Below are 6,018 nucleotides of genomic sequence, written 5' to 3' on the forward strand. Positions count from 1 at the left end.
TTCCTCTTTATTACAACTTCATTTGACATGATTATTTCTATCCCAGTAGTCTTTTGTAGCCCCCCCCCATAAGTCTTTATGTACGTATGTCATTTTTAATCACTTAATTTGAATTCAGCTTCTGATGTCATTTTTAATCACTTAATTTGAATTCAGCTTCTGATAAGCCACATAGATTATCTTTTTTTTTAACCAGATCTGAACACTTTTTAAATTTTCATTAGGTCTTGCATACTTCAGACATGTTCTCCAGAGAGACCAGAGCCTGGAAAGGCATATCACGCTTGGTAAAGTAGAGGGTCTTCAGTAAAGAGGAAGGATTGGCACAGAGGCGGCAACAACTGTTCAAACACAGCAATTGCGAGGCTGGCTTCGAACCAGGCAATGTGTCATCCTATTGTTGAAACTGACTTGAAGCCACCTAACAACAGCAATTTAATACATCCATGTTTTTTTTAACGAAGAAGCTGAAGGTTTTATTAAATGGTTTCTTATGTTGCTGCAAGGCTGTTGCTTCATTGTCTAATAATAGCACCAGCAAAGGCAAGCGTATTGCAAACTTAAAATTATGTCGTTCTTTAGCTGATACTGTACAACTAATAAAAATTTATCTCCACTCCCGGTCATTTCCAGCAGGAAGAGAATTAAGTATCCTGGCCCAAACCCAGGTCTGGATAACAGCATTAGCTATGTTATAGGAGGCTTCAGATAACAATGCTCCTTTGAGTTACATCGTTCTGTGACTATTCTCACCACAGATTATTTCCTGACTTAATATTATAACTAGATCTTAACATAAAAATCACAGGCTACTGTGAGAAAAGGTGTGCATTGTGTTTCTCAGCCATCATTAGGGAGTTAAAGGGTACTTTCTTCTAAATCTAATAGCATAGTTGCCCCAACTGGTTTCTCTGTTCCAGAGGTACTGCTAAAAGCTCTCTCACGTCTTTCCAGCACTAAGTTAAGACAACTGTGCTGGCTTAGGTTGTTTCATTGCAGTTTACTCAGGGGTCCCGTTTTCACTCCTCGATGGATTCTATGTATTTCTCATGGGCCTCTTCACTCATTCGTTCATCAAGCTCTGAAGGACTAGTCCGTGTCATCTGGACCAGCCAACCATCTTCATAACAGGATTTGTTCACAAGCCCAGGATGCTCTGTAAGCGCGTCGTTCATTTCTGTGACTTCTCCTGATAAAGGAGCAGAGTTCACTAGCAGCGTTCACACTTTCCAGAGCACCAAACTCAGCCCGTTTGTTCAGCTTTGTCCCAACTTCAGGAAGACTGCAGTAAACAACATCGACCAACGCTTCCTGTGCAAACTGGCGGATCCCCACTGTCCCAACACCATTTTCCGTCGTTACTCACTCGTGTTTGTCTGGGAACTTGCGCACCGAGAGCAGAGCCCGGCCGGAGCGCAGCGTCCGCAAGGCGGCCAACCCGGGACCCCAGCACCGCGCCGGGCAGGGCGCACCCGCGCTGCGGGCCTCAGCCGCTTGCAGCGCCATGTTCGCTGGCGGGGTGAGGACTCCATATCTTCACATTGTAGTAAAATACTCCTATCTAACACATTGAGCTGCATTTTAAGTGTGCTTTCGTAAAATTGAGTGGCATTAATTATATTCACAATATTGTGAACCCTCAGACCTATTTAATTTCCAAGCATTTCATCCATCCAAACAGATATCCTGTTCCCATTAAGCAATGACTCCCTGTGTTAGTCTTGGTTAACTAGAGAAACAAGCTCGTGACATTGATCTATGTGCAAGAAAGAACTTTCTATTAAGAAGAAACGTTCTATCAGGAAAGGAATCCTGGTGGCGTAGTGGTTTTGAGTTGGGCTGCCATCCGTGAGATCAGCACTTTGAGACTTGCAGCGACCCTGCGGGAGAAAGAAGGGGCTTTCGACCCTCATAAATAGTTACAGTCTTGGAAATTCACAGGGGCAGTTCTACTCTGTCCTATAGAGTTGCTATGAGTTGGAATAGACAAGATGACAGCGAATTTGGCTTTTAGTTACATGAAGAAGTCACCCCAGCCTGGTGCAACTCAATTCCATAGGTCCAATGCTAGCCAGTTCCTCTTAGGACTAACAGAATGGTAGGCTAATGAGACAGAAATGTGAAATGGGAAGCAGGGAGTTCACAGGCTGGTGGGCGCAAGAGTAACATGGATCCAAGGTCAATGGAAACATGGCAGGGCTCTGACAGCTCTCAGGGTCAGGAAGCCCGCCTGGGGCTGCCCCTGGAGGCAGATACCGAGTCCCAGTGAAGTCCCATCAAGGAATTAGATGTAGTGGCAGAGAGGAATTATCTCTGTTTGATTTTGCTTTTATGCAAAAGGCCAGACCCCAAAGAAGTGTCATCAAACTACACTTGACAGGTTGAATTCTCCCTAACCAGGAGTGTCCAGTTGACCTAATTTCCCACTGACTCTAGCGCCTCGTAATGTCTAATCTTTCAGTCTGTGCGAGTTTGTCTATTCTAGGTATTTCATGTAAGTGGAGTTGTACCCTATTTATTTATCTTTTTTGTGTCAGTTTCTTTAACTTAGCATAATGTTTTCTAGATTCTTTCATGCTCTGATGTGTATCATAACTTCATAGCTCTTTATGACTGAATAATATTCAATTGTTGGTATAGATCACATTTTGTATTTCCATTTATCTATTGATGAACATTTGGTTTTATTTTCACCTTTTGGAAGTAAACACTGCAATGAAAGTTGGTATATAAGTATATGTTTTAGTCCCTGCTTTTAATTATCTTTGGTATATACACAGGGCTGAAATTCTTGAGTCAAAAGTGGAAGTTTCAAATCGTTCATGAGGAAATGGAATTTAGATAATGGATTTTTCCTATGAACATTTAAACGCCCCTTGTATATTAATTGTTATTATCTCAGGTTTTTTTCCCTTCTGTTTTCTTATTGGATTTATAATAGGTATCCTCAGCAACAGCGTAACTCATTGATCCTGCCTCATACTGATCCTATAAGACAGAGTACAACACTTCATAGAGTTTCCAAAGCTTTAGAGAAGCAGACTGCCACATATTTTCTGTAGAGTTGAACTGCTGACCTTGGGGTTAGCAGCCAAATGTTTAAGCACTTCACCACCCAAACTCCTTAATAGTTATATTGTTATTGTTAGGTGCTCTCAAGTCCTTTCCAACTCATAGTGATGCTATGTACAACAGAAAGAAACACCACCTGGCCACCTGGTCCTTCACCATCATCACAGGTGTTCTTATGTTTAACCCCATTGTTGCAGCCACTGTGTTAGTCCATATTGCCAAGGGTCTTGCTCTTTTTCACTGCCCTCTACACTACTGAGCAAAATGTCCTTTGCCAGGGACTGGTCTCTTCTCACAACGCATCCAAAGTGTATGAGACAAAGCCTCATTATTCTTGCTTCTAAGGGAACATTCTGGCTGTACTTCTTCCAAGATCGATTGGTTTGTTCTTTAGTCAGTCCATGGTACTTTCAATATTCTTCATCAGCACCGTAATTCTAATGCATCAATTTTTCTTCAGTCTTCCTTATTTAATTTCCAACTTTCACACAACCATGAGGCGATTGCAAGTGCCATGACTTAGATCAGGCAGGCACACCTTAGTCCTTAAAGTAACATCCTTGTTTTTCAATACTCTAAAGAGGGCTTGTGACTTACGCACTACAATGTGTCAAGTGATCTTGTGATTAATTGCTATCCTAGTAGGGGTCTTGTTTTGGATTTCCTCAATGAATTATGATTCTGAGCATCTTTTCATGCACGTATTGGCTATTTGCATATTTTCTTTGGAGAAATGTTGGAGTTTTTTACATGTTCTTTATATTTAACCCGTAACAGATATATGATTTCCAGTCAATTCCTTACATTCTGTTGGCGGCTCTTCACTTTCTTATTAATGTCTTTTAACACTTTTAATTTTTATGAAGTCCAATTTATGTATGTTTTTCTTTTGTTGTTTGTGCTTTTAATAATGTATCTTGACAAACCCATTGCTAAATACAATGTCCTGACGGGTTCTTTATGTTTTATTTGAAGAATTTTGTAGTTCTAGTTCTCATACTTCAGTCGTTGGCCACTTAAGCTTTGAGCTAATTTTTATATCATAGTGTGAGGTAGGGACCAAGCTTCGTTTCTTTGCATGTGGACATTGTCCTAGGCTAAATTGTTGAGGAGACTATTCTTTTCCCATTTGGTGGACTTGATATCCTTGTTGAAATTCATTTTGTCATGATGCGTGATTTTATTTCTGGACTCAATGTATTCTGTTGGTTGAGCTGTGTTCTAGTGTTTTGATAATTGTAGCTTTGTAGTATGTTTGAAATCAGGAAATAAGCCCTCCTGTTTGTTCTTCTATTTCAAGATTGATTTTGGCTATTCAGAGCCCTTACAATTCCGTATACATTAGATCATTTGTTTCTCTATTTGCATAAGAAAAAACTGTTGGAATTTGGATAGAGACCATGTTAAATCTGCAGATTTCTTTGGGTAGTGTTGCTATCTTAACACAATTAAGTCTTCCAATTCATGAACACAAGGTATCTTTCCATTTACTTATATCTTTTTAAGTTTTCCTCAATAATATTTTATAGTTTTCAGTGTACACGTCTTTCATTTCTTTGATGGCTAAGTATTTTATTCTTTTAGACACTATTATTGTAAAAGGAGTTTTTCTCTTTATTTTCAAATTTCTCATTGCCGTTGCATAGAAATACAACTAATACTTGTGTGTATTCTGAAATATTGTTGAATTCATGTATCATATCTAGCAACTCTTTTAAGGAAGCTTTAAAATTTTCTATATATAGAATGTGATTTATGAATAGAGATTATATTACTTTTCCCTTCCAATTTACATGCCCTTTATTTATTTCTTTGCTTATTCTTAGCCTCATTTCTCAGGCTAGGACTTCCAGTGAAATTTTCGTTAACATATTGAGAAGTTTCCTTCTAGTCCTAGCTTGCTCAGTATATTTTTCATTGAAAGGTGTTGAATTGTTTCAAATGCCTTTGCTGAATCAATTGAATATCTCCCTCTATGCTATTAATGTAGTATATTATATGCATGGTTTTATTCTGACCCAACCTTGCATTTCTGGGATAAATCCCATTTTTCGTGGTGAATACTCCTTTTAAAGGACTGCTAGATTTGACTTGCTGGTATTTTGTTGAGAATTTTTGCATCTATATTGATAGCGTATTTGTTTATAGTTATCTCTTCTTGTGATGCCTTTATGTGGCTTTGGGATCACAGGAATACTGGCCTCGTAGGATGAGTTAGTAAGTGCTCCTTCTCTTCCAAATACTGTTTTGGAAAGAGTGGTGTTAGTTCTTTAGTCAGCAGAATTCATCAGTGAAACTACTTGAACCTGGGGTTTTCTTTGTTAGAGAGGATATTTAATACAGATCCAATCTCTTCACTTGTTATATGGATCCAAACAAACCACCTTTTGCTTAGCAGTCGAATGCTTTCACCACGATGCAACCAAGGCTCTTTAGTTAAACCCAAGGCTTGTCACTTTTATTGATCTTTTCAAAGCACCAATGTTTGGCTTCATTTACTTTCTCTGTGGTTTTCTGTGATTTATTTCACTTAGTTTGCTGTAATCTTTATTATTTCCTTCCCTTGGCTTGCTTTTCATTTTCTATTATTTTCATAGTTTCAAAAGGTGGAAGGTTAGGCTATTGATTTGACATCATACTTCTCTTTTAATATAGGTGTTTGCCACGGTAAATCTCTCCCTAGGTTTTGCTTTTGCTGCATCTTGTATGCACTATTTTTTTCCGCATTCATCTTTTTCAGTATTTTTCAATTTCTCCTGATTCCTTATTTCATACACTGGTTGTTTAATAGTGTATGGTTGCATGACTATAAATTCATGCATATTTATTTTAATAACAAATTTCTTTCATATTGATTTTGTCATCTTATTTTGAAATTTTGATTCTCTCTACCTCTCAATTTTCCTATATTTTTAAATATTGGTTATATTTCCCTATTTTTTTAGA

At 38.3% G+C, this 6,018-nt stretch overlaps 1 pseudogene; it reads right to left on the reverse strand.

Annotated features, from left to right (window-relative positions):
- Window positions 1–1,019: 1,019 nt before the first annotated feature.
- Window positions 1,020–1,506, reverse strand: LOC101646911 (annotated as a pseudogene).
- Window positions 1,507–6,018: the final 4,512 nt, after the last annotated feature.

The sequence above is a fragment of the Echinops telfairi genome, unplaced genomic scaffold, assembly GCF_000313985.2.
Source record: "Echinops telfairi isolate 266 unplaced genomic scaffold, ASM31398v2 ScPeMD7_7;HRSCAF=31, whole genome shotgun sequence".
Classification (NCBI taxonomy): Eukaryota; Metazoa; Chordata; class Mammalia; order Afrosoricida; family Tenrecidae; genus Echinops; species Echinops telfairi.